The following is a 22,361-nucleotide window of genomic DNA, read 5'->3' on the forward strand; positions in this document are numbered from 1 at the left end:
ATTGATGTTACTGCCCCAAATTCAGACAAAAAAAAAAAAAAAAAAAAAAAATATATATATATATATAAATAAATATATATATATATATATATATATATATTGCATTAGGGTAAAATGAACACCCACTTTTCCTCCCTTGATACCTGAATAACACTAATGGCCATTTATTCAAACAGCTTGAAATACAATCAGCTAATACATTCAGTGCTGAAGCAGGAAGCAGTGTGATACTTTTGTGGAAGCTGGGGGTAGTAGTGGGGTGTACAAGGCACTTTGATTTCAATACTGCAGATGCCCCATCTCCTACCAAATGTCATTGTTAGTTTCCCTGAGCCATGAGGGCAAGTTCCCCTAAACTTCAAACATAAGCTTAACAGAGAAGAAGTCATATGGTAATATTATTTTGAGTTCTCTAGATACATTGTTTTAGTTCAGTTTGTCTTTTAGGACTTGTTCTAGTTTATTATTCTAATTATTTCATCTATCCATTTATTTACCCCTCTCAGTTGAATAGTGACCAATAACTGATTATATCCATATAGTTTAGATTGGTCACAAAAATTGAAACAATCCAGGTGGGGTTCCCTGCTAAGAAACATGACTACCCTTGGTGACTTTAATCTAATACTTAAAGTAAGCTTATATACAGCAACTTTTTTAAAACAGTAGCCCAGCTGTCTAGGATGGGGTCAATGGCAAATGCTAGAATATAGTGCAGCAGTAGCACAAAAATGGAGAAGTGAAAAAGCCAGTGGCAGACTCTGTAAGGTCAGTTACACACACAATAACATTAGATACAATTAACAACCATAAGCCACTGGTCATACCAAACCACACAGACTGACAGATGGAGTGTTCATTTTATTGTGTACATTTCATTAGTAAGATAAAGTATGTGTTGATGAGTTTTCTTGTTCATCCCTCAGTCCTGTTATAAACCATCAACTATTTTATAGCTTGAAATCAGATTTTGACTGGATCTTAGAAGACATACTGTGATTGTGTAAGAAGTAGAGCTATACCATACCAGTTTTTAGCGAAAAAATACCCCTTCGAGATGCTTGGATCACGTTACAAAGCACGTTACCACTGGTGCTCACAGCCACCAAAAAAGCTATTTCAATGAACAGGAAATGAATCAACCAATGCAGCCCTCCCCTTACACATTCTCAATCACATGCACCACCTCTGATTTCCTTGTCGAAATAGGCCTGTTATACAATTGAATTACGGTGAATCATTATTCGTTGGTGTTGTCTCCTGGTGGTTTACATAACTGGGATTTAATAATAGAACAAGTGCGCGAATGCTCTCCCACAGTACTACTGGTGCTCCCTGTCCAAGAAAGGGTACTCAGGTTTGAAGCTCTATTTTGAGAATGAGTCAGGCAGAGAGCCATAGAGAGAGAGAGAGAGAGAGGGAGAGAGTGGAGAGATGAAATGAACCGAAGAAGTACATCTCCCCTGCCACATGCCTGCCGTTCACCCTGCAGAGTCACAGGCGCCGTGGCCTCTGCGGTTTTACAGATGCAGAAATGTCTCAAATGCTTGTGCATTTAATTTGGCATCAAAAAGAATGGATCAAAACAGCAGAGTACGCAGCTTTGTTTCAGATTTGCTCACAAGACAGGGTGCTGTTTCAGTTTGAACTTGAACACATATCCCATTACAGATGATGCCAGAGCACTCAGTGCTACAAGCTGTACACAGCACTCGGAGCTGTGTCTGCACCAAAACATTGTCAGACACCGTGACTTCAGTCAGTAATGAATTTTTACATGTGAAGGGGCCCGACAGACACAACTGCACAACCACACACACAGTGTAACTATGTGACTGATTCAGAAATGGACAGAGAGGCAATATAGATTCTAGTGTGCTATTAGATCTCTGCAAAGATATGCTCAGTCTCACACATTTTTGATCTTCTTCCAAAAATCGAAATGCTGCAAAATGTACACAAGTGACATATATATATATATATATATATATATATATATATATTCACTCCTGACAAATTAACTGCAGACAAATTACAGAGCTTCAGCTGGAGATGAACAAAAGCCTGACTGAGGGACACACTCAGCTGGCAGACATTTAACTTTAGCTGGAGACCCCGGGAGTGTATGTGTGTGTGAAAGAGATGGAGAGAGACAGAGAAAGACTCCATGTTAGCAGTCACATCACATCACAGTTTGCAACCACATTGATTAAGAGAGTCACCATGCAGACTAATTTGGACATGGAGCAGACTAAACAATTACTGGCAACCACTGTTTTCATATGAGGACATCAGAAGACTTAAGTGACATCACTATTCTCATTTTTTCTCCTTCTTCCTATGCACCTTTTATTCATTTTATCCTCATCCTAAATGTGTTAGCACTTGTGAATAATGCATACAGTATGCATGTGTGATTATTTGTATGTAGACATCTGTTATTAGTTCTTTTACGTGTGTGTGTGTGTGTGTGTGTGTGTGTGTGCGTGTGCGTGCGCACACGCGCGCGCGCATGTCCCTGTGTGGTTATAGCAGGGGAACTGCACGTCAGTATGTTGTATGTACTGTATGTGTGTGGGGGTGTTTTATTTATTTCTCTCTATTTGAGGATGTGGTCCTTTGAGAGACTCAAAGCAAATTCTATTGTAAACCCAGAGCTACTGAGGGACTGCAAGAGCCAATGCCATCCATCAGAGCTGGACATATCCCCCATATGCAAACAAATGAATTAGAGCACTCACCTCCCACCGGGGGCCCACAACACAGCAGAGCAAAACAGGGTGCAAGGATGTTAGGAGAGGTGAAGGAATGCCATATAATAAGATGAAGATTAGAAAACCCTCTTGTGGCGCCAAAGTGAAAGGACAGGCAAATATAAAGATAAATGAGGAATAAGGTCAAGTGAATTGGCTCTGTGAGAATGAGTCGAGGTCGAGACACTGTGTTAAAACTCTTCACCTCTTTTGAAGTGTATGGTGCTGAAGACAGTGTGGCTGTAAGATCTGTGGTTATCCTTTAAAGGGCCTGTAATCACTGGAAGTGGGTGCACAAGAACCCGACTGCACACAGCTGTGTGTCACTTTTTGTGGCACTGTGGTGCTGTCGTCCTCTAGGAATGATTAACCCAGAAGAGCTTAATATAGAAAGAGAGAAAGAAATAGATGGGAGAGAAGGATGAGAGTAAAAGAGAGAGAGAGGGAGAGAGAGAGAGAGGAGGGCATAGAGGACATTATTGTATTCCGTGGAGAGTCTACTCTTTACCTCTGCACATCAAACCATGTTCACCACCGTTTAGCAATCTGTCTGCTAATTAATCATGCACTGTAATCAGTCAGAGGCACTGGAAAACTCTGTGTGTGTGTTTGTGTGTGTGTTTGTGACTGTGGGTACATTGTGTGTGTTGGGAAACAGGTACACACTAGGAATGAAAGAGGCAGACTGCATGTTATTTGTTGTTGCAGCGTTCCTGTGTGTGGCTACAATGTTCAGGCAATCAGACACTGACATTTACGGTGTGCAGCTAGGTTTAAGTATACTCTTGCACCCCCATGCTCTGAAAAATGCAGCACAGATTTCACTTGATGCTTAATTGTGTTGTTTTCTATTTCAACACCTATGAACTATCTGGTGTTTATGACTCACTCCTAGATAACTGTGTCCATTGTGAGCTTGTTAGCCTCAGAAATCAGAGCAATGAGCAATAGATAGTGTATTTCCTGACTCTGGCAAAATATATAATCTATTAGGTGAAAACGGGTACAGTATTCATTATGCTGATCATGATCTCCAGAGTGGTGGTATCACAGTGATTGGAGACGGATTGACTGCGTTGCCACCAGGGCGAGCAATCATGTCTGCAGCTATTCCGGCTAATTGTGACATGGTGGCTGTGGCAGCAGGGGTGGGCTGGGTTAGCATCCGACACAGAACACCAGCCAAGCCTGCTAGCTCACATACAGCCATCAGCGCTAATCTCCCGCTATGTGCTAACAATAGTGCTGATGTGCTCGCTTTCTGGAGGAGCTTTGCTTCCCCCAAGCCTGCCTTGTTTGTGCGATGCCCCAGCAGCCAGCCGTCTTTAGCTTTCCCCATTACCGAGGGAACAGTAGAGCTGAAATCAGCCAGGGTATTGTTGGTCCCCTGGAATAGCTGTGTGATTGAAGGCACACAGGTTACCGGATTCAGCATCACATGAGGTGGAAAATGTGGAGAATGTGGATAAACAGTTCTCTAAACCAATTACTTTGCATAAAGCACACTGAGATTAGTGAAAGAGAAAAATGTGAAGCAGGATAGAGGAGATAGAGAAGGAAGATACAGCACTCAGTATTTAACAGAGTGGAGAGGATGAGAGTTTGGAGAGGGACAGAGAGAGTGTGAAAAGATCTCAGAGGCTGGGCAAAATAATACGAACATAAAATAATGCAAATCAGCAGAAAAGCAATACAAACTTGGATTTTTTTTTTTAAATTGATGTTTTCAGATTTGAATTATACAATGCAAGAGCTGCAACTCAACTTTAATCATTTACCTCTGCTGAGAGACAGCTGAGCATTCATGCCTTTTTCATCCATACTCTGTTTTACTGTATGTACAGTATATAGCTCCGCTTATTCATACCCAGCACTGCAGCCGTCTACTATTTACCACTAAGCTGCTCCACTTGAGTAACATTGTCAGTAGACGTCATTCAGCAGATATTGTTTATTTCACAGTGAAATTTTCTAAAAGAAGCTGATTAGTTTGAATTGAGTTTCACCAGACTGTGGTTCCTTCTATCATAGGATACTGATCACTACAGTTTACAGTAAATAAAGCCACCACATAATCTCTTGAGTTGGTAGGATTGGGCTATAATGTGCATTTTATTAGATAAGGTACTATGCACAGTGTCTTATTACTCATATAATAATAAATAAACAAATTACAGCTTTAATTGATGGTAGAGGTAGTTTTCTTTCTCTCTTGGTAATCTGCAGTTAAATGCTTTTCCAATACACATCCTGGTTTACATTAATTAATAGGATAATATATGTACATGTATTAATGATACTCCATTGTATGTTAGCTTGGATATGAACTCTCTTTTTATCTTTTTCTTAGTCCTATACTCTTACAAACTGTTTTTTTCCCCCCATATTTATAAGCATATGTGGTCTAGCACATTTTGTAAGGTCTTTAAATCCTGTAACAGCCCCTGGGCATTGAGCTTAAAACATGGCAAATTACATTGGACCTCAGCTGCTCTGAAAAGGGGAGGGCTCCCCCCACGGTATGTCAAAGCATAATCCTCCATTTTAACACACTCCCTCTAGCTTTCTTTATTTGTCTGTCTGTATTTTTCTCTTCCTTCCACCTTGAGGTTGTTCAAAAAAAGCTTCTACAAATTTCATCTGGCGTTCTAGAAACAGTAGCCAAACTGTCATTCAAAATGCTAGTTTACTGCAAAGTCCAGAGACAGAAGCATCATTATGCCAGACACTTTCTTGATTAGGTTGAGAGAGGGAAAGATTTCCCAATCTTGCTGAGCTGAATGACAGCCAAAGACACAGTTAGAGAACGTGGGACTGCAATGTCACACATGGCAGCAGGTTAGTAGGCATCTGGCAAGTGGACATTAACTTGCTGTCTGAGTTCACCAGCAGGTCTGACACACCAAAAAACCACAGCAACCACGATCAGCACACCAGGCGTTTGGAGCATGCAGCGCACACTTCTTGGCCTGTTACCCATTTTCAAGGTGAGGGAGGCATTAAACTAAATGGGTGATACATTTCACAATCAAATAAAATAGATAATGATGTGCCTTCTTAGGCCGTTCTTTTCATGTGTCTACCCCCCCCTGCTCACAATGCCCTGAATGCAGTCCAATTTCTTTGGTTTAATTCTGCTTGATTAATTTTATAGTGCTTGGAATGGTATTTACCACTGAAATAATATTTATATCACAAAATACACTCTTCTGTTTCAAAGCTAATTTCAAATTGGCCTGAATGATAATATGCCCAACAAATTTAGCCAACTGTTGGATGACTTACTGGTCAGCCAGAGACCAGGGTATACCACTAATGTAATATTTGACGTCTGAACTACAATTTTTAAAGCAAAAGTATGTATCTTTGAGAGAAATAAAACATCTCTTTTTTCAAGTTATGTTAAAATTAAGTCACATTGTCAATAAAAACACCCTTGTTCAATTCAGTACTCTCAGGGGTTTTATGAGCTGTTACAGCCATGGCAGCTAATGTCAATAAACTTTAGCTGGTACGTAATTATGTAACTGATAGCTCAGTCCACTGCTTCTATGGCTCTTTTCTACATGTGCTAATGTTACTCTGTGCCTTAGATCTCTACCATTGCATAGTATTTGACACTTCTGGTCACAGTTCAGCAAAAGTTATAACCTCCTGTTTTAATGTCAACTATTATATTAAATTAGATTATTATACTAAACGTGTTTGAAATATATGTAATTAAATCAGCAATTTTCTTAACTGTAGGTAAAAATATAGCACTGGAATATAAATGTATAGACATTCATATATGTAGGAAACTTAACTTGCAAATATTCTGCTTTTAATTTAACATTACTAGCCAGTAAAGTTAAATGTGCTGGGTTTTTACCAGCAATGTGTATAGCAAAAGCATAGTAACCATGTTGCTATTGATGGTCAACACATGTCTTTGTAGTTGAAAATATTTGTCAATACATCCTATACATCTGTGTGCAAAGGTGATAATTTGCAGAGATTAATGCATCCTGAGCCAAAATTTGAGACTGTCCTCCTATAAAGAACAAGTCAACAGGTCATGCATGCAAGCAGCTTATCCTGACCCATAGTATCATTTTATTGACAGGTGACCTCTAGCTGCTGTAGTAATTATGATGACAGCAAAGACAGAAGTTAGGTGACATAGTATATAGAGCAACAAAGTCCACTTAGGTGGAGGTTGGAGTGAATGGATGGGTTGACAGTAATCAAGACTTTCACACTGTTGGTTTCACATATATGACGAAGTCCTTTTATCAGTGACTGTTCCACAATCACGACCACTTGTTCATTACTGTAACCATAATGATGAAGGTCCGTTAAACTTGAGGAAGCACTTATTTCAATCCAAATGCAATCTCTTCTTAAATCTAACCTGTTTATTACTGTTATCATAAAGACAAAGGTCCAGTACCTATGGGTAGGGACAAGTGACCTATATGGTCGTTTAAGATGGAAGACTTCTTTTAAATGGCACAAGGTTAAAATGTCCCCCCAGGAAAGTGTTGATTTTTAAAAACTAAAACAAAATCAACAAATCCTGTTGACAGACAGATGAAAAGGCAACTGAAAACAGTGTATGAAATATTTCATTCTGCTTCAAAAATTCATGCTGAATTTTCTGATTGAAGCATACAAAACAATACAGTTCTTGTTAGCATGTTCCAGCATTGCTCCATCAATTAATTTGGATTAGGGTCCACTTCACAGAGGCTGCAATCACAATGCAGCCGATCCTTTGATGTTGGAACAAATGAGAACAAAAATGGCAGAACAGTCTTATGAAGATTTGTTCTCCGTATTTCACCACAGAGAACACTAGATCTCCCCAAAGTAAGTGAATCTCTTTTCCCTCACAATGATGAAATCCTCCATTGTCACGTTAAATGAGAGGTTGGAGGATCCTAGCTTTTGGGGTTTAAAAAAAAAAAAAAAACTCCTTTACACTTCCTCTGTTTGCCCAGCCATCCACTGAAGTCTATTTGCATTTTTGACATTTATGGGTGTGCTTCCTTCACTTGTGGTATAATTTATATGACTTATACAGCTCATTTACAGATTGATAGCTGCCATTCTTAACTGGCTATAATGAATGCCTCATCACTGCACAAAAGTTGTGTGCTGGATTTGACATTATGCCAGAGACTCCACAGAGCCACTTTCATTCTTCATTAAAATCTAATTTGTCTTCGGAAGACAGAAGCCAGTGTAACACCCCTTGTTTTTGTATGCATCATTTTACTCTGTACAAGGAAACACAATTTGCCATTAAGGTTCATCTTTCATAAGTGAACACTGAAATGAAACAAAAAGAAGAATTCCTACTAGAGTCACATAGAAAGTGCAGAGCAGGGCGAAGTTTGTGGTTGATTGTCCTCAATACTCACTATGATAAGGAAATGGTGAGGCAGCAGTTCATGACTTATATATCCCACAATCAGGACTCATTTGTCCTTCAAAAGACCTTGTCCTGTCTTATGAGTCAACCAGGCGTGTCCATTGTGATCTTGTCCAGCCTACAATAGGAAGAACTTGTTTCTGTTCCACTTCCTTTCTGAAAAGGTTTAGCCGACTTAGCCGTAAGGGACACCTCACATTCATATGACCTCTTTTAACTACAAAACGCCACATTCCAATTCAAGTACCGCAAAAAGAAATAGCACAGCAGAATTGTGCCTTAGAGCAGAGAAATATGTGATATGATGGCCAGGACATGATAGGGCCTTTATAGAATAAAGAAACACCTAGAGATGAAGCTAATGAATACAGAAGGAATTTGACTCTCTTTTATGCTCCGATTAGTGTTATGTAAATGCAGAGCACACCGGTGGGGGGAGAAAGAGGAAGGATCGCACGCCAGTGACTGTAGGGGTCCCACCTGTTTCATGAGGCACAGAAGACCCTTTTAACCTGTCCACACTGCCCTAAAAACACACACACACACGTCTCCCAAAGGGCTTTGTCATCCTCTGCAAAAACAGCTTATTCTGGATTTGCTTTTGAAATGGATGATTTAGCATAGACCACCTGGTTTCAAGTCTGTTTTTCCGTGTCTCTCTTTCAGTGAAACGTGACACAAAGAGAGCCGATTACCCTACAACACTCGTCTGCAGATCAGATGCAGATTTAAATCAACACACACCTTTTCATATCAATGACATTGGCAAAGGGGGAAGCCCACATCATAGAAACAAGGCTGCAAGTGCCATAACCGCTTTTCAGGAACACAAAAGGGTAAACTGGCCAGGAGCTGTACACCGTGATCAACCTTTGTTCCTTACACCCATGCGTACATCCACATCAACATACAAACTATATCGTTCTCATACACACGCATACACACTCATAAACCTCTCTACCGTGCAGTCCCAGGGAGAAAAGGCAATTCTCACACCTCATGAATATTACAATGAGCTGGATCTGGGTCATTAATATGACACAGTCGTTACACTGGAGCCCAATTAGCAGTCAACACAGAGCCTGGAATGTTCCCCTGTTACTATACATAATCACTATATCACTGCGACAGACTCCAGAGCAGGGAAGGATCAAACCACACAATCACATACAAGAAATATCAAGAACTCTTCCAAAGCAAGATTGACTAGATGAGGAGGACATGGCTGCTTGAGAATATCCACTCAACAACATTAAGGAACAATATACCTGAGCACCTGACTTCCACACTGCATAAAATATTACTATAAACATATTAACTACAGTAAACAAGCAAAATAATAATACTATCAAGCAAAAATGTATGTCAAAAAATGACTGGATAAGATTAATTGAAAATCATCATCATCCATATATTTAAGTCTTGCCACAATAAAACACTATCTAACTTATAAAAGCCATTAGCTTAAGAGTACAAAGACAGATCTGAAAAGTTTATATAGAGATATAACTATTTATAAGTTTAATATTCATCACTGGCTTTGTCTATGTCATGTGAAAGAGCATTTAGCCCGTTTGACTTGTCCATCATGAATTCTTAAAGCATTCTCTAACACATAAGCCACTATCTTTTAATATGAAACAGCTGATTTCAAGAATTTTGTACAGTCAGGTGTTTCCTGATTAATCTGTCTCATATCTAGAAAATTCTTGAAAAATGTTGATTTATATTGGAAACTATTTGACCAATCTTCCTCTGCAAACATGTCAACATGTCCTCTGCAAAAACAACTCAAAGAAAGATTCCAATCAAGACAAGGAGGAGTAATTTATTAGAATTCAGTCAGATATTCGTGCTTAGTCAGCATTAGATTATCTTTTTATGCTCAAAACAAGTACACTTGGATTTTCAATCTTAATACACTGCAACATTATCTTGCTTGTTTACACAGTCTTTGCAGTGCATATGTTTGATCTGACACAATATACCTACGAACAATACTTTTCCATTAAAACATACTGTATCTGTGAATGGTTAAATTATGTAATTTTTTTCACTAAAAGGAAATGAAATATGACAAGGCCTGGAATGTCGTTTGACTATTTTCTCTCCTCTGTGACAGACGGGCTGCAGCCAAATGCTGAGGAGTCTGGCACAGGCTGCAGGAGCCTAGCCATTGGGCTGTATGCACAAACACATCACGCACACATACACACTCTTCCCTTTTCCCATCAAGCATGATTGGCTACCTCTTTACTGCCTCTCTTGACTACTTATATCCATCAATTTAATTTTGTATTTTCATTCATGAGAAATATTACCTGCTGACATACAGATTAACATTTATCAATGAGTGAGAACTTCCACCCGCTGATGTAAAAAAAAATATATATATATATTACTACCACTACTGTCCCCACTACTTTTTTCCTCAACTCCTCTTGACAAGCTGCCTGTTGTTGGAAACAAGTGCAATGGTTTCATTGCATGAGGTGGCATCTGTTCAGGATTAATTCTTGTTGGGTATGAGGGAGATTACCCATTAACCAGGCATGCCTGGGCTCTTGCAAGTCATCTGGGCCTTAACACAGCTCGAAGCAAAGTGTTTCAAAGCTCAAAGCATTTCTTTTCTCTCTCACACATGCAGTAGTGGAGTGGACTGACAGCCCCTGTCACAAGGCCTTGACCTGAGCAGTGAAACAGACTGGTACCTCAGCAGACTCCATAGAGACAACTTGGATTAAATCAAGTGTAAGTCTATCCTTGTCAGATCAAAACTATCATAGTAGGGCAGCCTTGCCTACATGCAGGTGCCAGGATGAGTGACACATTAAGGTCAGAGACTAACAGGGCGAGTGAATGAGTAGGTAGCGAGTGCAATACACAAAGACACTGATACTCACACACATACATGCTCATATAAACCCACGCATCACGTACACATGCATGTGCAGGCGCTCATGAGTGAAAACAGATAAATAACTGTAAGCACAGAACACAGAGGATGACGTCTGCCCTGGAAGATTGGTTCATTCTTTTGTGTTTCTGTGAGGTTTTTGTGCGAGTCATATTTAACAGTAGGTGTGTTTCCTTGTGATTTAGCATACTGGTGTGTCTTTATAGGTGTGAGAATCTGTGGTCATGGACACAGGGGGCTTTTTTTTTCCCTCAGAATGTTCAAAGATGCAACGTCTGTACAGCTCAACAGTCAGACAATGTGTGACTGCTAGCTGGGGTGTGAGCATGCTGTGTTGTATTGTGGGGCTTTGACTTATGACCAGACTCCTGCTGCGAAGCTGAGCTAAGCTACCATCTGATTGCCAGCCTGATTGGGTTTATGAGTTAAAAAGCAGATCTTGGAGACAGACGGCAGCGCTCGACCCAGATGTCCAGATCCCAGACACTCATTCTGCACCCCTGGGTCTGCAGAAGGCACCGGTTTAGGAGGGCACACGCATATGCTTTCAAACATACATGCACACACACACACACACACTACTGTGGCAAAAATTGACAGAAAAAAATAGCTCATCATTTTGAGCTTTCTGTTTTTGAAAGTTGTAGTCTTGTGTTCCTGACTCTGCCAGACAACACTACTTAGTTTTTCATAATGGAACACTGCATGTACACTTGGCTCTCAAGAACACATAAGTGCAATGTGTGCACTGTGATAATCACAGGTGAATTCACACAGAGAATCATAGAGGCCAAATCTGAAAAATAATGAATAAATTGATCTGGGTAGAACTGATTTTTTGGTTTGTTTGTTTTTTGTTTTTTTTTCCTCAACCAATGAATGAGCAGCCGTCTGTTCAGTAGTCACAGCATGATGACTAGTCTACTCTTGCTGGTGTTAGTGCAGTCTAGCTCATGGTCAAACTGTGATGAAGGCCATTGAATTGCATAGCTTTTTCAATATTAGAGCTTTGTGTTCTCAAAGGGGAGGTGAATTTTCTTTTTTTTTTCTCTTTTTTTCCTCAGTTTGATTCATGCACATTGCCACAGTTGCAAGGTTGCAACAGATTTTTATTTTTTTTTTGCCCTGTAGTTCATCCTACTCTCAGGTTTTCTGTATTTTGATGTTTTCACCTGAGGAAACTGAACTGAAAATTAAGTTGATCCGCATGAAATGCTATTCTTGCTTTGTTGGACAGCGACTACCCCCTGCAGATAAAACTTGTAATTTGTAATGGACAGAACACTGTCTGAAAGACATGCTTCTTCTCCACAGGGAGAAGCCCATCAACTCTTAACAGGTCAAGTGTCCATTATAGCTACAGGGCATTTTTTAAATCCCAAAAACAACACTACAAGTTAAAATGTAAGCAGCACATCATCTCGCATACACATGCACTTGCTTGTGTCTACTATAAGACAGATTTTCTTTGTCATAGATAACTGCTCTCAGACAGAGATAGTGGCTAATTTAGTTGACAGGACACAGGCTGCATAAGAAAACTCACATTAATAAGCCCAGATAAGATCCACCTATCAGACTCACAGTCTGTATGCTTTAAAATAGCTGGGGGTATTAAATTCAGATTCTTACTGGTTTTGTCACTGAAGGCTGGTGTCCATTGACAACCTATATTTTAGCTAGCAGCTCATAAGCTGCCAGGGGATGTGCTAGTCATGGCTCTGTTGCTATGCGACCACTATAAACCTGTTTGAAGGGCATCCTTTCAGTTCAAATGTTTTTAACTTTGAGTGTTTAGAGCACCGTGCACGCTCAGCTCACTCTAAATTCCACTGTCAACAACAAAAGATTGAGAAGACAGCACTTGAGAGGAAGGTCTCCTTTCCTACCAGGGCCTTCAATTTTCTTTTTTATTGTCCTTTGCTTTTTTCCTAAGGTGGACTTAAGATATCTTACCTGGCACAATGTGGAAAAAAAAATACAGGGAGGCAGGAAGAGATAGCCCGCTTCCCTTTCCCAGCCCATTTAACCTTTTAATTTAGCAGCAGGAATTAATGTGGTGGCCAGGGCCAGTATCACTTTAAACAGACGTTACCCAGGTGCCCCGAAGGCAGGAAGAATGACTCCTCTGCGGTGTGTATCTATAATTTCTGTTAACGTGTTTGTGTGTCTGTGCACGAGAGAGAATGTTTGTATTTGCTTTGTACTCATGCAAGCTGTTATTAACGGAAGCCATCGCATTAGTCCTACCTCGGGTGCTGTCACTGTCATTTTAGCAACATGTGACATTCCAGTGAGGTCAAGGAAAGAGAGACTGGCAGCAGAGAGGAAGGTGAGGATTACTAAGTGGAAAAGACATCATCATCACGACTGGCAAGGTGGGTGATGTAAGGCAAGTGGTGAGTAATGATGCATTCTGAATTCAGGTCAGTGCTCCTAGCTGAAATTTTTTAGGAAGCAAGGAAACAGGGTGATGGTGATGGAGTTGGAAGAATTCCTTTTTAGCCCTGAGTCACAGCAGCAAAAATACTTCAAGCTGTGTTGTTTCAAAATGGCAAAAACACTAGCAAACACCTTGCAATGTTGCCACGCTGAACAGTCTTATCTATATTCGATTTAATCCACTCCTATTCCCATGATAAGAGTGGCAGTGGAGAGAGGGGGAGGGACAGAAAAAAGGAGCAATGCTCCCTGGCCTCTAGAATGACAGAATGGCACTTTTATGATGTCTCCCAGATTATTCCCTGAGATGGATGGGCTGAGCTGGAACACCAATTGATTAATCCATCGACTGGTGGAATGTGCTGCGGCCGTCCCCCTGCTCAGCTGTTCTTTCCCTGGACAGAACATTCAGACAGACACGCTGGAGAGGATGACTAATGAGTGGGGCTACTGCAGATACCGTTCATCCTGTCTGTCCATGCATGTGTGCTGTGCCCAGAATGCTTGCTTGTGTCTGGTTGATAGAGTAGATTATATTATACAAGCATGAACAACATACAGTCTCAGGTTCAGATGATCATCCACAGTAAAGTAGATGACTGGAAACAACTCCCTTTCCCTCAATAAAGACTATATGAGGATGCTATTGTGACAGGGAGCTTGCAGTGACAAATTGCTACATTTTTACAGCCCACCAATCTGACCACAACAGTCTCTTCAAAGCATCACATGCGTCATCCACCAGCAGCACAGGTTTAAAAGAATGTGAGGTCGGTTTTTATCACACTCACAATGGCTGTCTGTGATGCAGACTCACAACACCATGTCAGCGGCCGTCATGTTAGAGCTTACTCACCGTTGGCTTATGAAAGCATCTTCCAAACATCAATTCCTGTAAGGTGACTCTCCTCCTGCCTATCTCTGCAACTATGCATGAGTAATCACCACGTGACCGACCTCGTGTATAAAAGCAGCAATCATCAGCCATGATGCATTTTGCACAAAAGCTTCAACTCTCATCACCACTGCTCTTGCCTTGACCTCAAAATCCATATCTTTTCATATTCAAAACCTCCACTGAAATAAGTATGTGGCTTGTCGTAAACTGGGGGCATTATACATAATATTCATATACTGACCTTTTTTGCAAAACCTCAATGAACGTCATTGCTTAAGTAGATCTAAAACATTTTCCACATAGCTAAAACCTTGTGTGATTGCAAATATTCACACATAGGGTTGGAAATATCCTAGTAATAAGTGTCCAATTAACCTTTGCTAATTCCTGTAAAAATATGCTCTGCAGGCTATAGGAAGTTATATGCAACACACAAATGTGGATTCATGAACAAATTTACAATACTTATCATGATTAATGCCAATATATATTGATATTCTCTATCTGTAATCCATTATTTGAAGACTGTCAACCCCATCTTCATATAAGAGTGTTTTTTACCTCTAGCATTATGGCTTCCAGCTGCTATCAGTCCTTCCACTTCAGACCCCCTGCATCGCACTACTGGTCCCCAATACAAAAGGCTAGGGAGTAGATAACGGATCACTGTAACTGTTCCCTTTCTCGTTGAATGAAACCCCCTGAGAGATTTTATACCCAGAGAAGATGAAAAATGTAGGGGTAGCTCCATTATTGATACAAGTCCCCGACAGTGAAAGTAATGAATGCTAATGGTGTCCTAAGCTGGGCTTTACAGAGATTAATCCGATTTGAGAAATGAACATTTTATTATATGGCACAAAGTGCTGGCCCTGATCTGAACTGAGTCACAGGCTGAGGAGGGAAAAATGACAAAGGGAGTGTGGGAAGGGAACATGGGTATACAGTCTGTCGCTTTGCAAGACCCTGGCACCTCATTGCAGTAGTGCCCTTTTCCAGCTGACAAGTTCATTAATTTTCTGACACGGCTGCTTGGAATGATTTTCAATAGATAAGTCAGACAACAATGGCTGGAGAAATTGGACATAAAACAGATGTCTATGGTAGCAACATTATCAGCTGAGAACTGGCTTTGTGCGAGCAGCAGGAAGTCCCTCTTGGTCCCTCTGCTGCACCTGCTCTAAGGCTATTTCCCACTGCTTAGGAGGCCTAATAGGGACACACTGGGGATACAGCTGTTGTCACTCCAGCATAGTGAAATAAACACACACTGATCCAGAGTTTCCCAGTGAATCAGTCAGTTTTTAAAGCCATTTGCACCTTATGTTGGCTGGATTTTTATATAGCCCATGACATCCCAAACCCACAGCCCACATCCATCTCCAAGAAAATCTCCACAGGGATGAGAGGATTTGAGGAGTGTTAAATGGGGAGGAGGAATAGTCTCTCTCCTTATTACTATGAATCACTCTGCGCCAGTTGCCAACAAACAACTGCAATCTTGGGAATATGTAGGGAAGATCTATCATGCTAAAGGCTCTGGCAGGACAAAAAACATAAAATCAGCAGTCTAATTTGTCTCCCCAAGGTGATATCACTCCATCATATGGAGGGCTTTTCTTTCAGCGGGTGAATGATGTTCGCCATGTTTCTCACTTTCACAGGTGAGAGATGCAATGCATTCTTTTTTTTCTCTCTGAAGAGTGACAACCACCTCTATTTATGCTTTTACCACCAACACTGGTTTATCACAGACATGACAGATGTCTATTTTTAAACTCACCTGCTACAGTTCAAAGTCACTGATATGAAAAATTTAACAAATGTTTGTAGTAACCTTTGTTCTGGGGAAAGCTTGTCCTAGAATATTCTTTATCTTTGATTGAGAGAAGCAGGTGAAGGGAGGATAGATAGATAAAGCTTTTTGCTTAACTTCAAAAATGCTGTTTTGCAGTGCAACTGGGTACAAGTGCAATTTGCTTTATAACTTCTTGTATATCACAGACGTGCACCGTCAAATGTATCATCTGTTGCTTCGTGGCATACTGGGGAAGGATTATATTCAGCAGTTTAGTGGCTGAGATTTTTGAGCCATGAACTACAACATCCATGCCTCCTCTAACTGAGCGGAGGCAGAGCTAAAACGGCAGATTTTAATTTCAGCACCACGTAAGAAGGACAGCTCCCTCCTAGGCTACAACAGAGGCAGTGAACAGGCGACTTCTGTGTAACCCATGCGAAGAAGAACACGGAAAGAAGGAGAAAACAGACCAATGTCTGAGACTTAGGCATCTCTGTCAGAAATGACAGAGATATGATCCTTGAATTTTAAATTCTAATAATTAGTATTTTATACATTTCATAAATTATTTCTCAAGGGTCAATACATCATACAGATATACGTAAATATGGCAGGTTTTCACATTTGAATGAGGTTGAATGCATGCAGGTGTAGACTGGATGGATGGATGGATAGGTGGATGGACCGCAGTTGCCTTGACCGCATGAATCATTTTACAGTGTGAAAAGCCGAGCCAATCTCATGAATTACACTTCGTTTTACAAATATCTTCTTGCTCTGCTCTGTAGAAAAACTCAACTCTCTCTTTTTCACTGTTCATGACATTTTTTAGCTTGATGCTCGCGCGCTTAATCCAAGGACGCGCGTTGAAACGCGAGCAGGCTGCACGCGAGCGCGCAACATTTCCTTATCTTCTAAAATCAGCGCATGATTAGAGATCTTTTAGTCAGAGGCCGCAGTATCAGTGAGGGTAAAGCCTCGGGAATAATGTGCCCTGATTTAGTTTATGCCACTGCAGTCATCAAAAGAGAAGAAACTACCATATTTGGACATCCAACAGGAAGAACAGGCTTGGGGGGGGGGTTGGCAGCTATGTTACAGGGACCAACATTTTCTTTACGCCACCAAACACTAACTTACTTGTTCTCGAAGACGCCGAGGTCTGCAGGATCTCTGCTTTATAGACGGAGAACGGTCCCTCTTCTGCTCCCTCCCCAAAAGCTGCATCGAAAAAACATCCGCAATTCTCAGGCGATTTTGCAGAATCCGTGATGATACTTTCTTGTCAGACACATTGCGTTCCCACTCTCAAAACGGACGTGGTATGTAATCCACACATCAGTCTGGATGCCATGCTATGAACTCTCACAGTGATGATGATGATGATAATGATGATAATGCATCCGATATTTCTTCTTTTTCCTTACGCACATAACACGGAGGCACCCACAAGTGCCAGTGCTGAAACTATACTCTCCCGATTGCAAAGCGATACCCAGTGTGGTCCCGTTTTTTTCTCTCCAAATGATGAGTTAGCTCAGTAGTTCTTTTTTTTTTTTTTTTTTTCTCGGATCTAAATCAAATGTTTAAAAGTAGCCTTTCCACAGCATGCAAGGAGAACGTCGTGTGGTCAGGTTCCAGGTACATACATCCTGAAAAGCCCAGCCATTACACTGTATAGCAGATGTGGGGTTATTTTAACGTCTCGCAAGCTGTCGTCAGATGTAACTTTTCTTCAAGTCCCTTTTACTTCTTAGTCAACAACCCCGCTGAATCTGATTAGATTTCACCTCACAGCCCAGTGCGGATTTCAAGATGCTTATTTCTATTTTCCCCCCTGGTTATGTCGATGAAAAAAAGTCCCGCAGTTTAGTGACTGAATAGGTATCCTATAAATTGGAGGCTTGGTAAAGTTGCCGAGATTAAAGATGCTCTCTCTCTCCTCAGGTTGCTCCATGCTCCATTTTTGAGAGGAAAAAATAATGGGCTTACTTGGGATGCAACATCGAAAGGAAATACTAAAAAAATCCAGCAGGTATCCTTAAGAAGCCTTTGAAACCTCAGCAGCAATCGCAGGCAGCGGCTTCAAGTGTGAGGAGCCTTCACCCAAAAAGCTCTATTCTTACATGTTTTCCACGCCGAGCCTTGATCTCACCCTGTCTGGATGGGTGTTATAGTTCACCAAAGGCAGTCATCACTTCTGCGCCCTCGCTCCTTCTACGTTAGGCATTTCGGCAATTCAAGCCTCGCCTATCCATTGATGTGACACACACGCACGGGGGGTAAGGTTTTTTTTTTATCCACAAAGTGTCGGTCGTCCAAGCCCTATATCTTCTTTTCCTCTCTCGACCGCGGTGTGTGTTTCTTTTTTTCAAATGTGATCACAAATTACCCCGTTCCAATGCGCGCACGCAGGCTGCATCCATCGGTGCGCTTTACAGTGCCTCGGCGCGCTCAGCGTTTACGTACTCAAATACACGGATAACGGACGGACACTGAATTGATAAGTGCACGAGGGGGGCATCATGTAGGTTACCTCCCACTGACAGGCTGCGCTCTCCAAGTGAGGCTGCTGCTCTACCCCCCCACCCCCACCCCTCCTCTTCCCAGTCACTGCTGGTGGATTGGCGCTGCCGTCAACCGCAGGACTGAAGCGGTGAGGGCAGGATATATTGTTTTCCCCTCTCTTTCAGTCTTCATGTCGCTTTGTTTGAACTTCTTTGGCTCCAAAAAAACAAAACAAAAATATTCACAATGTTCACCCCACTGCGGGGAGCCCGTGCGCCAAATCTCACCTCAGAAGACATGGCATTAATTAATTGATTCTTTACCTCCGTCCTTCTCATCCATTGGTCAGTTTTAAAAGGGGAAGCAAATGCAAATTACTGTTTAAGCGTGCACCTATGTGTGTGTGTGTGCGTGCGCGCGTGTGCATGAGCGAGAGGGAGAAAGAGCGAGAGATTCCTCCCATGTGTCTCTTGCGAATGGGACACGACTGCCACCTACCGACTCCCAGCCCCTGCTTCCTGTATGATAGTGTGATAGTGGCCTCGGGCTGATTGTCGCATAGGATTGCTCTCCCATGACAGACTAGGTTTTGTTTTTATATATACATATATATATATATATATATATATATATATATATATATATATATATATATATACACTTGTATTTTTGAAAGGCTGCAGGGCACAGTATATGACACAGGCCTACACAGTAGTATATGGTGAAGAGAGCAGAAACCAAGCAGTCACAGAATGGAATAAATGTGAGCATGTGAGGGGAGAAGTCTCCTGTGACAAGTTTGACTTAAACAGTTATAATATCTCTCAGGCTTCAGCACTTTAGACCCCATTTTTTAACACTGCCTCTGTGTTATGAATTATGAATTACACGTTGCAGATTTTTAGCATGGTGGCTGACACAGGAAAATTCAGGTCTTCAGACAGATTATTGCTTGTGAGGCATTTATATCAGGCAACTTGCTGTACTGCACATATTATGCTAAACTCAGACATATTACAAGTATAATGGAGCTAAAAAAAATAAAAAATAAATTGCAAATAGGCAAGTGAGAGCATGTCTTATCTGGGGAGCGTGTGCATTCACAGACCATGTGATAGCAGTTGTGAGAAAACATTTGAATGCCAGGCCAGGGATCTGTCCATCGCGCTGTCAACATCTGATCTCATTTCCCTCAGTGCTGAAGGCGTTGCATCATTCATCTGTCTTCATAACTGTCGACCTGCCTGTCTGTGTGTCTGGCATATGGTAGTAAGGAGCACCGCCCTCTTGCTTTCCAGTCGAAGGAGACATCATTAAATAACTCCCCCTTTTTTTCCTCCACTCTGTTCTTCTTGTCTCACATTTTCTTCCTCTCCAGGCCAAGTGGGTGAATGAGACCTATTAACATGCAAACCTGCTTTGCTCCTCAAGATTGTAGGGTAGTGTTCTTGTATAAATCCTTTCAAATCTGCAGCATTTCCATGTTGTTCACATGTAATTGCAGAGGTCATTTCTGAGTGCTTTTTTCCATAATTTGTGTCATGTTACTCTATGACAGCCTTGCCTAATGGTTTTGATTTAAAGCTTCTATCTCTCCATCAGGTGGGAGTCTGTGGATCTCTGGTGACCACTCCTTACTACTTAAGATCTTATTTGCTGTGTGGGACATCATTGGAGCCCAAACCCTTTATCTTGATTTATGTTGCTTCTGAGACCACAGAGTCTTGGTTTGTTGAATCACTTGCTTCTTTAAAGTGAAGCTTTGGGACAGTCAAGATATTGTTACCAGAATCCATTACCTTAAACACAGCATGGCAATGTTAATGTGTTAATTGTAAAAATGCATTATTCATCGTCTTTTCAGCTGACGTGGCACATGAATTTACGTCTTCCAGACGGGAGCACATGTCGTGAACACTACTGAAATATCATAGTATAGATCACTCTGTCCTTGGAGGGTGTTCAAGAGGTGTGCTGCCATTGTAAACAATGTGACCTTGTTCCTTGAAAGGGCAAGACACATACAAGACTCATGGGGCCAGTTATTCCCGGAGTGGCAAGGGCAAGTAAAAAAAAACAAACAAAAAAAAACCTTACTTAAGGAAACACTCCAGTATAGATTATTGGTTATGCTTTCAGCATCCTCATAAAAATAAAGATTGCTTAACATGAACAAAGTGAATTACACATGCAGTGGTGTAGGCTTTAAAATGAGTATGTTTCTTCCTTTATCACACTATGCTCCTTATAATCACTTGACACAGACCACCCCTAAAAGCTGATGTTTTGACACAAGAGTGGAAAATACAGTAAAGTGCCATTCAGAGGCAGCTTAAGGTACACAGATCTCTTTCTTTCCCTGAGAGTATTATGTTGTCAGGGCCTGAAAAATACATGTGTTGGGATGCAATTAGATAATGTAATAATCATGTTGGGTATGCCATGTAGGTCTCATCCAGTCATCAAAAGGAATATACAGTACGTACCACACTTGAGTCCAGGCTGCTCTGCCAAGATTCAGTTTTAGCTGAGATAAGAACATGAGGAGATATTTACTCATAACATAGGTTTACCCAAACATAAGGAGATGAGAACATAAGCACAAAGCAACATGTAATGCAACTTTTATCATAGTGATGTTAGTGATGCAATGTTACGTGAAATGTACATTGGATATCTACTCTTCAAATGTCAAAGTGAATTTTTGAGTAATTTTTCTCACACTTTAAAATTTGTACTTCAAACAGTTGGGGTTTGCTATTTTTAGACTTGTATTGTTATTTTGAGAAAAAAAAAACCACGCACATTATAATACTCTTCCCTCTGTCTGATGTTCTTCACAAATCTGCTTGTTCAGAGACTGAGTGAGAAGGGGTAGTGTGGCACCTACAGCAGCCCCCTTTTTAAAGGAGGCCCTGAATACATTAATAATGTGTGTTATTTATTTTGAGATCTGGCATTCATTATTCATGATGTTGTTTTGGAGGGTATGAGACATCACTACTGATATCCTGCAGGGCTCAGAGGCGATGAAATAATGTAGTTGAGGTGTGTGAGGGGTAAGACGGAGAAGCAAGTCCGTGGGCCCGCGAATGTGTCGCTCGTCACTCATTTCCACTTGGCTCCATCAGTCTTAGTGCCACCTCAGGTTGTGTAGCGTAGGAAGCTTGTCTTTCTCTGTCTAATATTTGATGTCCCTTCTCATGTTTTCCCCTGTTTCCGCTGTACTCTCTCTACAGCCGCGTATTCCAGCCGCAGAATTAGTTTGGCTCACTGAGTCAATGAGACAAATTCCACAAACACCTCAGCGACAATGTCTCTGAGATTTCAAAGCAATTCATCAAATTTCACGGGCTTGATAATTAGGTGCATCAATGTGTTTGCCATCCTATTTAATCTCCACTTTGATCCACACTAATCTCTAACTGTACTTCTTATCCAAGACTTCCTTATGACTGAAGAATGAATTTGTAGTTTCAATTCTAGGCCACTTTTGGCTCGGGTTCTCAATTCACCCCTGTATCTGGGCTAAATTAAAATAATTCAAAGCATGCTTCACCCTAATAACACTCTCTAAGCCGCTTCAACTGCATAATATAATGGTGAAGGAGACTGGATGACTGGCT

At 41.0% G+C, this 22,361-nt stretch overlaps 1 protein-coding gene across 1 annotated transcript in view; it reads right to left on the bottom strand.

Moving 5' to 3' along the window:
• The window catches only part of lrrc4ca (leucine rich repeat containing 4C, genome duplicate a), a 50,690-nt gene extending 31,559 nt beyond the window's left edge, over nucleotides 1-19,131 (bottom strand). Inside the window, exon 1 of the mRNA XM_018664280.2 lies at nucleotides 17,368-19,131. The gene's annotated coding sequence lies outside the window, so the exon portion shown is untranslated. The remainder of the gene's footprint in view (nucleotides 1-17,367) is intronic.
• Between the last annotated feature and the right edge of the window lie 3,230 nt (nucleotides 19,132-22,361).

This window comes from Lates calcarifer, linkage group LG10 (genome assembly GCF_001640805.2).
Source record: "Lates calcarifer isolate ASB-BC8 linkage group LG10, TLL_Latcal_v3, whole genome shotgun sequence".
Taxonomy (NCBI): domain Eukaryota; kingdom Metazoa; phylum Chordata; class Actinopteri; family Centropomidae; genus Lates; species Lates calcarifer.